This window comes from Artemia sp. Qi Xiang Cuo, chromosome 8 (genome assembly GCF_049724085.1).
Source record: "Artemia sp. Qi Xiang Cuo chromosome 8, ASM4972408v1, whole genome shotgun sequence".
Taxonomy (NCBI): domain Eukaryota; kingdom Metazoa; phylum Arthropoda; class Branchiopoda; order Anostraca; family Artemiidae; genus Artemia; species Artemia sp. Qi Xiang Cuo.
The window spans coordinates 70241114-70258754 of NC_142801.1; the positions used below are offsets into that span (position 1 = coordinate 70241114).

The 17641-nt window shown below is 34.2% G+C and overlaps 1 protein-coding gene across 1 annotated transcript in view; it reads left to right on the top strand.

Annotated features, from left to right (window-relative positions):
• Idh3b (isocitrate dehydrogenase [NAD] subunit beta, mitochondrial) overlaps positions 1 to 17641 on the top strand; it is a 302997-nt gene that overhangs the window by 220744 nt on the left and 64612 nt on the right. The window lies entirely within an intron of this gene.

Genomic DNA, 17641 nt, shown 5'->3' on the forward strand with positions numbered 1-17641 from the left:
ATCAAAAGAGGCATTGTGGCCAACTGTCTCCTTAATGGGACCATAATGTCTCTTGCAAAGAAAGGGAAATGCACCAGTGATTGTAAATCTTTCAATCATTAAGATTTACAGTGATTGTAAATCTTAATGATATACGTATTTTTGACCTAATACCTTAAATTAGGTTTTTTTCTCCAAGACCACACTGTCTTTCTATGACGAAAAGATAAATGTTCAAAGCGGGAAAAGTCCATTTATTAGACAGCGAAAACAGATACAAAAGTCTTAATATTTCGATCACATGTACAGCGATCGTCATTAGCCGAAATACTGAAGCATTAAAATTAAAACTAACGTAGTTATATAGAGATAAATAATAAGCCCCAATCCACAAATAGTTTACGGTGCATTCACTAGATCTGTCTGAGAAAGTAATACTTTAGTATTTCTGCTGATGACGATAGCTGTACCGAAATATCCAGACTTTTGTATGTGTTTTCACTGTCTAATATATGGACTTATCTCCATCTGAACGTTTATTTGTTCGTTAATGAAATACAGGATATCAGTGTATCCTGCATCTTAATAAAGGATTTGAGTATGCTATTTTGCCTGAGCTAGATACTAGGGCTTTTTGAAGATAACCAGCTTGGATTCCGAAAATGTGCCGATTGCCCAGAGGCTTATAGACTTCTAGCAAATGTGCCAACGAACTCAGAGGGAAACAAGCCACCTCTTTATATGTGCACCATATACATATTGAGAGTGTTCGATAGCTTCAGTTACATGAAAGCTATGGAATCTCTATTGCACAGTGGCGTAAATGTGAGTATTTTGAAAACTCTAAAGTTTTGGCATGCAAATTCGACAGTATCCGCCAAATAGAGAGGCACAGTTTCAGAACCAATTAAAATCAAAAGAGGCGTGAGGCAAGGCAGTGTTTTTAGCTCTATCATTTTCAAACATGCAATATCTAAGAGTCTGAACCGCTTCTCGTCATCTTTTTCTGCTTCACGGTATTGACTTATCGCACATAGCTTACGCCGATGATGTTCTTTTTTTCAGCAGATCGGAAACAGACTGGGAAGATAATCTGATTCGACTGCAAAGTGATTCTGTGTCTATGGGACTTTCCTACGGGTTTCTAACATTGAACACGGCAAGAAGCGGCAGTGTTAACCTTTGAAATTTCGCCGTTCCTGCAGTGTCAGACTTGAAATATATTGGTATAATGGTTTTAGAAACGATCAGTAAAATGAGGCAAACCATTGTAAAGCATATAACTGCCAACATTAAACGTTCTTACGTGACTGTTTTGCCGACTCGAAGGCAGTACTCCAAGAAGTCGCTTGCTTCAATTTGTCGTTCAGTGTGCCAACCTTATGTTGCTTCACTCGCCAGAACGTCCAGCATACTTGCAGAGAGGGACACCTATACAACCAATAAGGGATATTTTAGATACGTAAAGCTCCTATTATGTATTCCTAAGTAGCACCGAAATTAACTATCACTAAGTAGCACCGTCTCGAAACATTTGAGATTACAAATCCAGTTAAAGAGTGGTCTAGAATTCGTGAGAAGCCTGTGAAAAAAGCAAAACTGAATAGACGAGGCTGTTCTCCAATAATAATTTAAGTTTTTCCTTTTCCTGGTCCATTTATTTTTTTTCATTTTTTTTCGCTATGCTATAATCTTTTGTAGGTGGGGAGTAAATAAACTATTATTATTATTATGTATGGCCTTTTCGGTGTCATTTGTGGCATGCAAGAGACAAAAATTTGCTTAGTCCGTTGCGAATGGTTTTGCCCAGTGAATAAGTGTACTGTCAATCAGAATGTATCACTAAAGAGGTATTTTATATTTTTTACAATCAAAAAAAAAAAAAAAAAAAAAAATAGAAAGTATTTCTGACAAAAGATAAAAATTTTTGTGGTGTCTTTTTGACGGGCTCAGAGGCCAAGCCCTGTATGTAGTAGTTTAGTTCATCTTTAGTGTTTGGGTTGTCAGTATGTTTATTCAGGAGTTTTTCTTTCGTAAGGTGAGAATGTCGTTTGTCCTTCGGGACGCGGTTTCAAGTCCTGGTGTCGCCAGTCTTCAGTCTTGGCGTGGGTGGGAGTTGGTTGCGTCATTCTGCAAACTTAGCTGTCTGGGGTATAGAGGGAATGGGCCTCTGAGACTCGAGTTTCGGTCCGGTTGGATTTGCCCCATCAAAAATTATAATTAAATTGTTGATTCAATCTCGTGTGTCTTCATTTTTTAATTCAATGGAATGCTGAGTTTGGACGCTTCTTGCTCATTTTCTGGGTTACAAATGAAGTTTTAGTGTCGCAAATATTTTTATCAACCGTAGATTCAATGAACGTCAAAACTTTTTTGTTAAGATACTGTCTTAAGAAGCTGAGTGATTTCAGTAGTTATTTGAATACTGGACGCTTTTAAGGATTGTCCAAGTGTCGTCTGGATTGCACTTACACTGGGATTGAAGTCCAGTAAGACACACATGGAGCGGTTGTTGGGCGCAGGTTATAAGCAATGTGATAAAAGCAGCTTCCTGATTGGTCATAGATCACGGATTTTACAACTGGGTGCTTACCTGTAACTTACTGCAGCCAAGTAATGTCATGTGAACGGAGCTACCTGGATCACGTTATCAGGACAGATACGTCTAAAGCTAACTAGACACGTTTGCGAACGCTGCTTAAGCTCATCAGTGGAAGCTTTTCCGAAAGGACGTTTGTAACCTCTAAATTTTCTTATTAGGATACTACTCGTTGGAATCCTTATTTGGTTTGACCAAACGTTGTGAAATCTTAAATCATTTGGAACTTTTCGGAAGAATAACAAAATACCTCTGTTCCTTTGTCTTAGTAATTAGATTTTTCCTTAATTTCTCCCTAACTTGAATATCTTTTGTATGCTAATTTCCTGTTTATTTCATGGTAATGAACATGTATTCCATCAGGGGGCTAAAATTGACGTATTTACGAAGTCGATTTTGGTAATTTGAATATGGACCTGTTATCAAATAATTAACTTTTGTTTGGCTTAATCAGTCAAGGCTTTTGGTGTGCGCCAGTGGTGGCACCTGTCTCCCACAAAATTTCCGGCCAAATTTTAACAAAAGTTTCATTTATTAACAAAATTGTTTTTAATTTGTTAGTTGATGAATGATTTATTTTTTGATTGTTTTTAATTTATTATTAAAATTACTTAATTATATATCCTGGATTCTGTCCTTGGGTATTTCTTTTTTTTTGGGGGGGGGGCTACAAAAACTTAAAGTTTTACAAAACCTTAAAAAACACAAAAAAATGTTAAGATGCATTTTTATTACATTTATGCGAGTCAGAGACACATTTCATTGGGGTGGGGGGGATCAAATCAACTAACCCCTTCCCTGGATACGGCCTTGGTCGCATTCCATACTTTTTACAGGAAATTCAAATACGTGTTGTTTTAAATAACGATGAAGACCACACTTCCTATCCATGATTCAAACGACAAAGGATAAAACAACGAGGAATTAATCTAAGACAGTTTTTTTTATCCCTAAATAAATATTTTGGCTGTATATCCAGGGGCTGTCCTAAGCAAAGCACATGTATAAATAAAATAAGACTTGCAATTAAATGTGTGATTATTAAAATGAAATTAAGAAAAAATGCACTTGAAGCACTATGCATAAATTTAAGTGAGAAACTAATCAGCAGTGACCCACAGTGTGGGCCACAAAAATGGAACCGATATGGAGTTGCAGGAAAAGATATGGAGGAAAATGGAAAAGTTTGTGATGCCTTGGATGGGGAGGAAAGTTTGTTTTGTGAGGAAGAATTAGTGGCAGTACTAATAGGATCAAAACATAGTAATGCCCCAGGCGCTGATAGTGTGGTAAATGAGTTTCTTAAATATGGTGGCTATGAGGTTAGAAATAAGCTACTGAAGATTGTGAATTTGATTTTTGAGTAAGGAGAAGTAACCAGCGATTGTAGGAAAACCTCAAGTTAACCACTGTATAAGAAAGGTGATAAGATTGAGTGTGGTAATTATCGAGGGATTAGTCTGGTCTCTGTTGACAGCAAATTACTTACTAAAATGATACCTTTTAGACTGAGAGATGCTGTAGACAAAGTTTTAAAAGAAGAATTTGCGGTTTTAGAAAAAGTAGAGGATGTGTCGACCAAATTTTCACTCTTAGGCTAATAATTGAGAAGTGCCTTAGTTGTCAAACGCCTTTGGTCTTCAGTTTTATATATTATGAGCACGCGTCTTATCCTTGTATGCTATACCAGACAAATCATAGGCAGCGCAATCGCGCTGCCTAAGTAAAGACTGATGTTGGCACAATGTATTTTTTTTTCTTTAGACCATGGCCTTCGTATCATAGGAATTGTCGTAGAAACATCAAAAACTGCGAATTCAACTAGAAATTGGAGTGGCCAGCGCCCTTTTTAATACTCAAAAGTGATTGGAAGGCAACTAACACCCCTTCCACGCCCACGATTTCCCCAAACACATCCAATCAAATTTTTTAGATATCCATTTTGTTCAGCGTAGTTGATTTCCAGATAGAAAATATGTTTTTGGGGAGGACACTCCCCCACAACCCTCAAGGGTTATAAGTTATGCCCTGGGGGCATATAAGAACGATATTGGCACAATTTATTATTTATTATTATTTTCCTTTAGACCAGGGCACTTCGTATCCAAGAAGTTGTCGTAGAAACTTCAAAAAGGGCTCATTCAGTTGGAAATTGGAGTGGCTTGTGCCCTTTTTAATAGTCGAAAGTGATTGGAAGGCAACTAACACCCCTTCCACGTGCACCATTTCCCGAAATACATCCAATCAAAATTTTGAAATGCCCATTTTGTACAGCGTAGTTGATTTCCAAATAGAAATTATGTTCTTGAGGAGGACACACCCCTACAGCCCTCAGGCCAAGGGTTTTAAGTTATGCCCTGGGGGCAAATAAGGTTTTTATAGAAAGCGTTGTCGTAGAAACTTCAAAAAAGGCTCATTCGTTTGGAAATCCAAAGGGCTAGTGCCCTTTTTAATAGTCGAAAGTGATTGGAGGGCAACTAACCCCCCTCTCACGCCCACATTTTCCCCGAACACTTCCAATCAAAATTTTAAGATATCCATTTAGTTCAAGGTAGTTGAAAGTTCTGAAAATTAGGTCTTTGAGGATGACAACCCCGCAACAGCCCTCTGGGCAAGGGTTGTAAGTTATGCCCTGGGGGGCATACAAGGTTTTTATAGAACGCATTGTCGTAGAAACTTTATAAAGGGCTCATTCGATTGGAAATTGAAATGGCTAGTGCCCTTTTTAATAGTCGAAAGTGATTGAAAAGCAACTAACACAGCTTCCACGCCCACCTTTTTCCAAACACAATCAATCAAAATTTGGAGATAGTCATTTTGTTCCACGCAGTTTAAAGTTCAGGAAATTATACCTTTGAGCAGGACACTCCCCCACAGTCTTAAGGGCAAGGGTTATAAGTTATGCCTTGGGGGCATTTAAGGTTTTTATTGAAAGCTTTGTCGTAGAAACTTAAAAACGGCTCATTTGTTTGGAAATTCAAACGGATTGTGCCCTTTTTAATAGTCAAAAGTGATTTAAGGGAAACTAACCGCCTTCTCATGCTTACCTTTTCCCCAAACACATCCAATGAGAATCTTCAGATATCCATTTTATTCAACGTAGGTGAAAGTTTTGGAAATTAGGTCCTTAAGGATGACAACCCCTCCCCCCCTTAGCCCTCAGGGCAAGGGCTGTAAGATATGCCCTGGGGGCATATAAGGTTTTTATAGAAAGCGATGTTGTAGAAACTTTAAAAAGGGCTCGTTCAATTGGAAATTGAAAGGGCTAGTGCCCTTTTTATAGTCGAAAGTGATTGAAGGGCAACTAAGCCCCCTGTCACGCCCACCATTTTTTTTAAATACATCCAATCAAAATTTTGAGATATCCATTTTGTTCAACGTAGTCCAAAGTTCTGGAAATTGGGTCTTTTAGGATGATAACCCCCTAAGAGCCCGCAGTGCAAGGGTTTTAAGATATGCCCTGGGGTCATATAAGGTTTGTAGGCTTATAGAAAGTTGTTTTAAAAATTTCAAAAAGGGCTCATTTGATTGGAAATTGAAATTGCCCTTTTTAATTGTAATTAACCCCCCTCTCACGCCTACCATTCCCCTAAAAACATTCAATCAAAGTTTAGAGATAGCCATTTTGCTGAACGTAGATGAAAGTTCTGGAAATTATGTCTTTAAGGATGACAAACCCCCCAGAGTCCTCAGCAAAGAGGTTGTAAGTTATTCCCTAGGGGCATATAAGTTTTTTATAGATAGAGTTGTCGTAAGAACTTCAAAAGGGGCTCATTCAATTGGAAATTGAGAGGGCTACTGCCCTCTCAATTTTCTAGTCAATTTCTAGTCACTCTTTTTAATAGTCAAAAGTGATAGGAGGGTAACTAACCCCCCTCTCACGCCCACCATTCCTCCGAAAACATCCAATTAAAATTATCAGATAGCCATTTGGTTCAACGTAGTAGAAACTTCTGGAAATTAGGTCTTTGAGGATGACACCCCCCTCCCCCCAGCCTTCAGGGCAAGGGTTGTGAGTTATTCCCTGGGGGCATATAAGGTTTTTATTGAAAGCGTTGTCGTAGAAACTTCAAAAGGGCTCATTTGATTGGAAATTGAAAGGGCTAGTGCCTTTTTTAATAGTTGAAAGTGATTGGGGAGCAACTAGCCCCCCTCTAACGCCAACCATTTCCCGAACACATTCAATCAAAATTTTGAGATAATCATTTGGTTTAATGTAGCTGGAAGTTCTAGAAATTAGGTCTTAGAGGAAGACAACCACCCTAACAGCCCTTAGGGTAAGGGTTATAATTTATGCCCTGGGGGCATATAAGGTGTTTGTAGAAAGCGTTGTCGTAGAAACTAAAAAAAGGGCTCACTCGATTGGAAATCGAAAGGCCTAGTGCCCGTTGTAATAGTCGAAATAATTGAAAGACTTGACATTTTTATAGTAATGGTCGATGTGGGTATAATGTATTATTTTTTGTTGTTGTTGTTGTTTAAACCAGGGCACTTCGTATCGAAGGAGTTGTCGTAGGAACTTCGAAAAGGGCTCATTCAATTTAAACTAGAAAGAGATGATGCCCTTTTTGATAGTCGAAAGTGATTGGAGGGCAATTAATCCCCCTCCCACGCCCCCCCCCCCCATTTGCCCATTATGAAAAACTAAATGTTACCTTAAGATTAAATCAAAATGCACTGTGTTAATGCTAATTCCCAATAAGGCATCTCAGCAGTATCCCAAGAACGACTGAGGGTATTATTTTCAAACTTTCGGGGCTACTTCTGCTCTTAAAATTTAACCAAGTCAAAATAGCGTAAGTGTATCATAGCTATCAAAGTAAGTAAACAGATTTTTTTGCGAATGGTATCAAGTTTTCCATTTCAGGTCAACTAGAGGGGGTATGAAACTAAATTAAACACTTCTATTTGTGTCCAGATTTTTAAAAGGGTGTATGTTGTTAAAAATTGCTGAAAATTTTTCTCCAGAATGCAAATAGCAGGCCAAACTATAAAGTCTTAAAAAAAACGAAAAGATTAAAAGTATTATTGTATTTTTCCCTGAAAAGACTATGCCGAAGTAAAACGAAAAGAGATTTACCAAAAAAAACCTTTTTCCACGAAATTAGTTTCTCGAAAAAAAGTTAAGAACTTCATTTAACCAAAAAGGAGCAAAAAAAAAATAAAATAATCTTCCAGGCGTGACACTACCACAAAATCAGCATCCATAAATAAATGAAACCCAAAACAAACAAAAATTACAATAAATAACCGAGTCAAACTAAAAACGAGCAGAAATTAACATAAGTTTGGCTCAAAACCCCTATGCCTTCCCAAGGCCAGAACATAATTTGCCCTTTACTGAAAAAATACAAATGTATGTGCATTGTCAGTTTAATATACATATACTGATATTTAGTAATCAAAATGTTAATATTATTTGATTTATTAAAGTTATAAAAGTGAAAAAATTTATATTTTTTTCAATAAAGTGCAAATTTGTGTTCTATCCCCCATTATATGAAGTCATTTTGATGGATATTGTCTTAGGAAACACAGGAAAGGCAATAGGAGACCACGGAATCAAATGGGGAGGAAAACTCTCCTGAGCTTAGATTATGCTGATGATTTAAGCATCCTAGATGAAAGTGTGAGCAAAATGAATGATTTTATAGGCTTTGCGTGTTTAGGGTGCTAGAATAGGTTTAAAAATTAATGTTAAGAAGACTAAGTCACTAAGACTAGGAATATGTGAAGATAAAAAGGTGAGTTTGGGTAACGAAAAGATTGATCAGGTGGGCAGCTTCACTTACCTTGGTATTATTATTATTAACGACGGTGGGAGCAGTGAAGATGTTAAAATCGGAATAGCCAAGGCTCAGGGTGTTTTTTCACAATTAAAAAAAAGTTTTGAAGAATAGGAAAATGAGTATACAAACAAAGATTAGAATATTGGAAGCTACAGTGATGACGGTGGTCAAGTATGGCTGTGAAGCATGGGTGATCCGAAAAGCGGATGAAGATTTGCTAGATGTTTTCCAGAGAAATTGCCTACAGATTGTTCCAGATACCCGGCTGACTGACCGTATTTGAAACAGTAGACTGCACAAAAAATTGCGGTTCAATCCCGCTTTCTAAGGCTAATAATTAGAGAAGAAAGGCTTTGAATATATTGGGATAGAGGAGGAGCGTGCGTAGCTGTGTTGGCCTCAGGCGGTTTGGTTCTGCGGTGAGTTGTTAGTAGTACCATAGTAGTAGATTTAACAAACTACGTTATAAACCCAATAGGTAATACCAATGAACCTCTAACAAAAAGACCTTTTAGATTAGCTGCAAAAAAGGCGAAAATAGCATTAAAAACATGTTTTTGATTTGTTTTTACCTGAATGAATGGCCTTGTTTCGTGTTTTTTTTTTCTTCAATCCTGGTTGAACTTCCTCGAAGTAAATGAATCTATGGCTGTTTTTATTTTTAATTCTAGTTTTAATGATCATTTATTGGTAGTTTGTGTTTAATATTCGTTTAGGGTAAAACTATCACTGTTTTAATTATTTCTTCATTGTTTTACCTGCTGTTGTTTGTACGTGTTATTGGCTTTTGACCGCTAACGAATGTTTCTTTTTAACAATTATCATACGGCCAAAAATATTTTTGATGTCAGTAGACATCAAAGTCGGTAGATATTTACGGCTACTTGTGTGAGGTGAAAAAAGCATAAAAGTTATTTTAGAAAAAACATAGACAAGTAACTATCTTAAGAGCCAAATAAAATACAAGCGAATGGATTGGACTGATTAACATCGTTTTTGTGGTTACACAGATGGACTTGAAATCTATATCAGTATCTTTTATCTCCATGTTTGGCATGATTATTTATTTTAATTTCTGTTTGTTTTAGGTTTCATTTATTCTTTAATAGTAGTTTATTATCCTTTCAAGTTTAAATTATTATAAGAATTCTGCTTGTCATATGGGTTTTTACTTTCCTTTGAAAAATGTCTTTTTAAGGAAAGTCTTTTTTGTATTAATCAACAAAAAAAAGCCAATCGCCTCAGAAAACTGACACAAAATACATCCAGCAAGACCCTACTCTGGCTGAGCGGTACCAGGTTGAAATATCAAACAGATCCGAGATCCTTGAGCATTGTGAGGATGTTGGAGATGTATGAAAGGTCTTCAAAGGGAACTCTCTTGTAGCTGCAACTAGCGTTGCTGAAATGAAGCAGCGTAAGAAAAAAGACTGGACCAGCAACGAGTCCCTCGCCATCATTGAACGCAGGCGAGTAACTCGCCTTCGTTGGGTATGACAGCATATAGACAATTAAACAAGGAATACAATATCCTGCTGCAAAAAGGCGCAAGACCTTTATTGACAACAAGGCATGTGAGCTTCAAGAAACTGTCAAGAAAAATGACACAGGGGTGTCTTACGAGACAGTCCGTGAACTATCAGGTCATTGCCCTCTGACTACAATGTATCTCTGAACCGCAAGCCACGAGATTTTTGACGACCAATCACAATGCCTCTGCCCATGGAGAAACCACTTTGGAAAACTACTAAGCTCATAGCCACCCGACCGAATCAACGACGACCTCCCTATTGCTGCTGTCGATGCTACATCTGCCCCTGATGGGATTGAATTTACAGCAGAAGAAATAAAAACGGCAACCTGAAAGCTGACGAATGACAAAGCACCAGGAATATGGGGCCTGACATTAGAAATCTTCAAAAATGGCGGTCCATCCATGATGTTCTGGCTTCAAACTCTATTCAGTGCTGTGTGGTGCTCCTAAATGATCCCATCAGACTGGAAGTCAGTAGATTGTATATATGGAATTCTATAGAAGCTCTACACCTTTTCAAAGAGAGTCAGTACCCCCTTACATGGTATACAGTACAGTTTCACGTGCACATTGCAAAAAAGCAAGATATTTATTATATATTTAGAACAATATCAATCTATGGAATGTTTTACAATGACAAAATAGTCTTATGACTTGGCCTAGCTTTACTGCTTCGATGTGTTCCGTATAATATACAAATAATGTTTGAAAAGTGTTGTCAATTTAAAATAGAGTTAAACGTTATAGTATACTAAAAAGTTGATACTAAGAGAGATGTAGATGGCAAGAAAAGAATTTTAATAATGGATAGCTTTACTTCTTCGATGTGTTCAGCATAAAACACAAGTGGCGTTTGAACAGTGTTGTCAATTGAAAATAGGGTTTAACGTTATAGTATATTAAAAATTAGATACTAAGAGAGATGTAGATGGCAAGAAAAGAATTTTAATAATGAAATTCAGAACAAACCTTAGAAATCCTTGCAAATCAAGTAGTAAGGTGTATGTGAGTACGAACCATCAAGGATCATAAGCACCAACGACCCTAACCAGCAGAGACATCAACCCCCCAAAGGTCCTCTATCCCCAAACTCGAAGGGCGCCCCCCTCCCCCCCCTCCCATTTTTTTTGATTTTTTTTTGAATTTTTTAAACTTTTTTTTATTATTTTTTTTAACATGATATACTTTTTAAACTTTTTTTTTAAATTTCTTCGAATGAGATGAAACACTTAAAACAAAACAAAAAATCACATTTAATATTTTCAAAACTCAAAATGAGAAAGGTATAGACATTTTAGCCATGACCTTTACTATTAGAAAAATAATGTTTGTAGTAGCACTTTTTTTTTATTGGGCTAAAAAAAATTTTGGACTTCGAAATTATTCAAGTTTTTTTTTGCGTATCTTAAAATGACATAAAATATACTTACGGCTCTAACAGTTGTACTCTATGCTTGCTCAGAGACACGATGCGGCTTTCCCACTGGTACTTTATGGCGGGTTATCGACACTACCTAGTTTATTGCATGTATTAAATCATTATTTTTCTACGCGATGGAACGATAAACACATAGGTTATATCTTTAAAAAAAAGTAAAGATGGAGCATTTTAATAGTGTGTTCACATGACAATGTTATTGTGGCATTGAATACCGACAAGGAGAAGTATTTAAACTATGAAACAAGTACAAGTGGTAGCACTATTGGAAATGTATGCATGCATTGTCATGACAGTAAGGAATTAAATTTCTTTGGAGTAGCGAAAAAATTCAACTCTTATGTTGGTGGATATGCAAGATTGAAATCTCCAGAGATGATTGCACTCAAAGAGAATGCCAACATAAAAATAATCGTTGATGTTAGATGACAACTCCGTGCTACTGTTGCAGGTAACACATTACCTGCTGATACATCCTATCGTCAGCTTTCGGGTATTAGCATTCAATGTAATATCAAAAAAAGAAAGGCCTACTCTTCTACTAATAAATGGACTCAAAATGGAATAATGAGTATTCTACTGATTACGAACTAAGAGAAGACAATAACTACAATATCAAGAGAGAACATGGTAAACTATTTTATGGAGTGGATTCAAAATGTGCATCCTTTGTCAGATATGCTGGATAAAATTGACAAAATATAAGAATTAGAATGAATTAATGCTTTATCAACATCATTTGTCGGATATGACGGATAAAATTGACAAAATCTAAGAATCAGAGTGATTAAATAGTTTATCAGCATCCTTTGTTGGATATCTCGGATAAAATATAAGTATCAGAGTAATTAAATTCTATATCAACATCCCTTTCTCGGATACATGGGATAAAATTGATAAAATCTAAGTATCAGAGTGAATAAATGCTTTATCAACATCCTTTAAATACATGATCAACATCATTTGTCGGGTATATCGGATAAAATTGACAAAATCTAAGTATCAGGTTGATTAAATTCTATATCAACAACCCTTTCTCGAATACATTAGATAAAATTGAAAAAATATAAGTATTGGATTGAATAAATTCTATATCAACAACCCCTTCTCGAATACAAGGGATAAAATTGAAAAAATCTAAGCGTCGAGTGAATAAGTTTTCTTAAACCAACATCTATTGTCAGATACATTGAATATAACTGACAAAATCTAAGTATCAGAGTGAATAAATGCTTTATAAGCATCCTTTGTCAAATGTATTGGACAACAGTGAAAAAATCTAGTTACCAGAGTGAATAAATGCATTACAACATCATTTGTAGGATACGTCAGTTAAAATTAACATGTTGGATAAAATTGAAAAAATCTAAGTGTCAGAGTAAATATTTTTTTTTCTCAACATCTTTTGTCAGATACATCGAATATAATTGACAAAATCTAAGTTTTAGAGTGAATAATTTTTTTTTATCAGCATCCTCTGTCAGATACATCGGATAAAATTCACAAAATCTAAGTATCAGACTGAATAAATGCTTTATCAACATCACTTGACGGATATTTCGGAAATTTTTTTTTTATCAAGGAAATATCTGAATGCGTTTAAGGTATAGTACGAATGGCTTGCAAAAAACACGAAAATACTATCAGAATGAATAAATTCTTTATCAACATCCGTTGTTGGATATGTCATTATGAAAAAAATTGCAAGTAAGTAAGTTAGTAACAAACTCTTTCTTGAATTCACCTCTAGGATACACAATACAGCAATTTGTTTAAATAAATTAGGAAAAAAATTGAACAAATTTTTTATTAACATTCGTTATTAATTGTAGTCACTTCTTTGATAGACAATACAGGAATTTCACAAAATCTAAGTATAGGGATGATTAAGTTCTATATCAAAATTCATTTCTCAGATACATAGGAAAAAGTTGACAAAATACAACTGTTTGAGTGAATAAATTTTTTTTTATCAACATCTTTTGTCAGATACATCGGATAAAATTGACAGAATCTAAGTGTCAGAGTGAATAATTTTTTTTTTTATCAACATTCTTTGTCAGATACATCAAATAAAATTGACAAAATATAAATTTCAGAATGAATAAATGCTTTCACAACATCCTTTATCGGATGTGTCGGATAAAATTGACAAAATCTAAGTATCAGAGTGATTAAATTCTATATCAACAACCCTTTCTCGAATACATGGGATAAAATTGAAAAAATCTAAGCGTCAGATTGAATAAATTTTTTTGTACTGACATTTATTGTCAGATACATCGAATATATTTGACAAAATCTAAGTATCAGATTGAATTAATGCTTTATCAGTATCATTTGTTGAATATATCGGATAAAAGTGACAAAATATAAGTACCAGAGTGAATAAATACATTATCAACATCATTTGTCGGATACATCAGATAAAATTGACATGTCTGATAAAATTGACTAAATCTAAGAGTCAGAGTGAATATTTTTTTTTCTCAACATCTTTTGTCAGATACATCTAATATAATTGAAAAAATCTAAGTGTTAGAGTGAATAATTTTTTATATTAACATCCTCTGTCAGATATATCGGATAAAATTGACAAAATCTAAGTATCAGACCGAATAAATGCTTTATCAACATCATTTGTCGGATATGTCGGACAAATTTTTTTTATCAAGGAAATATCTGAATGCGTTTAAGGTATAGTGCGAATGGTTTGCAAAAAACACGAAAATAGTATCAGAATGAATAAATTCTTTATCAACATCCGTTGTTGGATATGCCATTATGGAAAAAAATTGTAAGTAAGTAAGTAACAAACTCTTTCTTGACTTGACCTCTTGGATACACAATACAGAAATTTAATTCAGGAAATTATGAAAAAAAATTGAACATACTCTTTATTAACATTCATTATCGATTGATGTCGCTTCCTAGACAGACAATACAGCAATTTCGCAAAATCTAAGTATAGGAGTGATTAAATTCTATATCAACTTCCATTTCTCAGATACATAGGAAAACGTTGACAAAATCTAAGTGTTACAGTGAATATTTTTTTTTATCAACATCTTTTGACAGATGCGTCAGATAAAATTGACAGAATCTAAGTGTAAGAGTGAATAATTTTTTTTATAACGTCACTCGTCCTATGCATCCAATAGCAATAAAGAAATCTAATGTTCAGAATGAATAAATGCTTTTAAAATATCCTTGAACAGATAAGTTGGATAAAATTGACAAAAGCTAAGTATCAGAATTACAAAATTTTTTATCAACTTCCTTTTGTCTGATACATAGGATAAAATTGGCAAATTCCAAGTGTTAGAGTGAATAATTTTTTTTTATCAACATCCTTTGCCAGATATATTGGATTAAATTGACAAAATCTAAGTATCAGATCGAATAAATTCATAATCAACATCCTTTGTCAGATACGTCGGATAAAATTGACAAAATCTAAGTATCTGAGTGAATAATTTTTTTTAACAACATCTTTTGCCAGATACATCGAATAAAATTGATAAAATATAAGTTTCAGAGTGAAATTTTTTTTAGCAACATCCTTTGTCAAATGCATCAAATAGAATTGACAAAATCTAAATTTCAGATGAATAAATGCTTTAACAACATCCTTTATCGGATATGTCGGATAAAATTGACAAAATCTAATTATCAGGGTGACTAAATTCTATATCAACATTCTTTTCTCAGATACATAGGATAAAATTGACAGAATCTAAGTGTCAGAGTGAATAAATTTTTGTTATCAACATCCGTTGTCAGATACATCAAATAAAATTGAAAGAATCGAAATGTCAGAATGAATAAATTCATTATCAACATCCTCTGTTGGATATGTCGGATAAAATTGACAAAATATAAGTATCAGAGTGAATAATTTTTTTATGAACATCCTTTGCCAGGTACATCGAATAAAATTGATAAAATATAAGTTTCAGAGTGAATAAATTTTTTTATCAACATCCTTTGTCACATACATAAAATAAAATTGACAAAATCTAAGTATCAGAGTGAATAGCTTTTTTATGAAAATCCTTTGCCAGATACATCGAATCAAAATTGATAAAATATAAGTACCAGAATGAACAACCTTTTTTTTTATCAACATCCTTTGTCAGATACATCGAATAAAAATTGACAAAATCTAAATATCAGAATGAATAAATGCTTGAACAACATCCTTTATCGGATATATCGGATAAAATTGACAAAATCTAGGTATCAGTGTGATTAGATTGTATATCAACATCCTTTTCTCGGATACATAGATTAAAATTGACAAAATCTAAGTGATAGAGTGATAATTCTTTTTTATCAGCATCCTTTGCCAGTTACATCGGATAAAATTGACAAAATCTAAGTGTCAGAGTGAATAAATTCACTATCAACATCCGTTTTCGGATATGTCGGATAAAATTGATAAAATCTAAGTATCAGAGTGATTAAATTCCATACCGACATAATTTTCTCGGATAAATGGGATGAAATTGACAAAAAATAAGTATCAGAGCGAATAAATTCTTTATCAACATCCTTTAAATGCATTATCAACATAATTTTTCGGCTATATCGGATAAAATTGACAAAATCTAAGTATCAGATTGATTAAATTCTATATCAACATCCCTTTCTAGGGTACATGGGATAAAATTGACAAAATCTAAGTATCATATTGATTAAATTGTATATCAACATCCCTTTCTCGGGTAAATGGGATAAAATTGACAAAATATAAGTATCAGAGTGAATAATTTATTTTTATCAACATCTTTTATCAGTTACAACAATTATAATTAACAAAATCTAAATATCAGAGTGAATAAATGCTTTTTCAGCATCCTTTGTCGGATATGTTGAATAAAATTGACAAAATCAAAATTCATTATCAACATCCTTTGTCCGATATGTCAGATAAAACTGACAGAATATAAGTATCAGAGTGATTAAATTCCATATTTATTTCATTTTTAAGGTTAATTTAGAGGAGGTTACGCACGCGCACGTAACCTCGTCTAAATTAACCTTAAAAAATGAAATAAAGCGATGTCGACTTTGCATGTCTTTCTCACTATGTATGCGCCGTCGCGGTATACACTCCATGTCTTTCTCGGTTTTCATGTTTAAATTTGCGTATTTGTATGTGTTTTTATATCTCTCACTCTTTTTGCCTGTGTGTCTGGGCGGGTGTTTGCTTATTCCAATGCATGCTCGGCAACTTTAAGTGCACTTAAACTAAGTCAACTTTTTGAATATCCCTCTCACTATGGCAGTGGGTCTGAGCGGGTGTAGTACCATCGATTACCGGTCTAACTTAAATTCAACGTAAGGACGCAAGAAGTCAAAATGAATAGAAATTGGATTTTTTTACTGTTGTCTGATGAATCCGATAAAACTTTGAAAACAAAGTTATTCTATCTGGTACATAGATTTTTTGAATTTTATCTAATGTATCTGACACGTGATGTTGATAATACATTTAAGGGATATTGATAAAGCATTTATTCACTCTGATACTTAGATTTTGTCGATTCTATCCCATGTATCTGAAAAAGGGATGTTGATACAGAATTTAAAAACTCTGATACATAGATTATGTCAAGTTTATGCCAAGTATTCCAGAAAGGGATTTTGATATAAAATTTAAAGAACCTGATGTTCCGAATGTGTCAATTTTATCCGAAATACTTGACAAATGATGTTGATAATGCATTTCAAGGATGCTTATAGGGCATTAATTCACTCTAAAACTTATGTTTTGTCAATTTTATCCCATCTATTTAAGAAAGGGATGTTGATATAGAATTTAATTACTCTGATACTTAGATTCTGTAAGTTTTATCAGACATATCTAACTAAAGGATTTTGATAATAAATTTAGATTTTTTCAATTTTATTCACCATATTTGACAAAGGATGCTGAAAAAGCATTTATTCACTCCCATATTTAGATTTTGTTAATTATAATTGTTGTAACTGATAAAAGATGTTGATAAAAAAATTAATTATTCACTCTGATACTTAGATTTTGTCAGTTTTATCCCATGTACCCGAGAAAGGGATGTTGATATAGAATTTAATCAATCTGATACTTATATTTCCTCAAGTCTTTTCCATATATCTAAGAAAGGGATGTTGAGGGCTCTATTTATCAAACCTATAGTTAGGTTTGTTAAATTTTATCCTACATAGTATAAAAAAGATGCGGAAATTGCATTTCTTCAATCTTGATAAAACACTTATAGACGTAGATACTGATAGTATGCCAATTTCATCCGATGTTC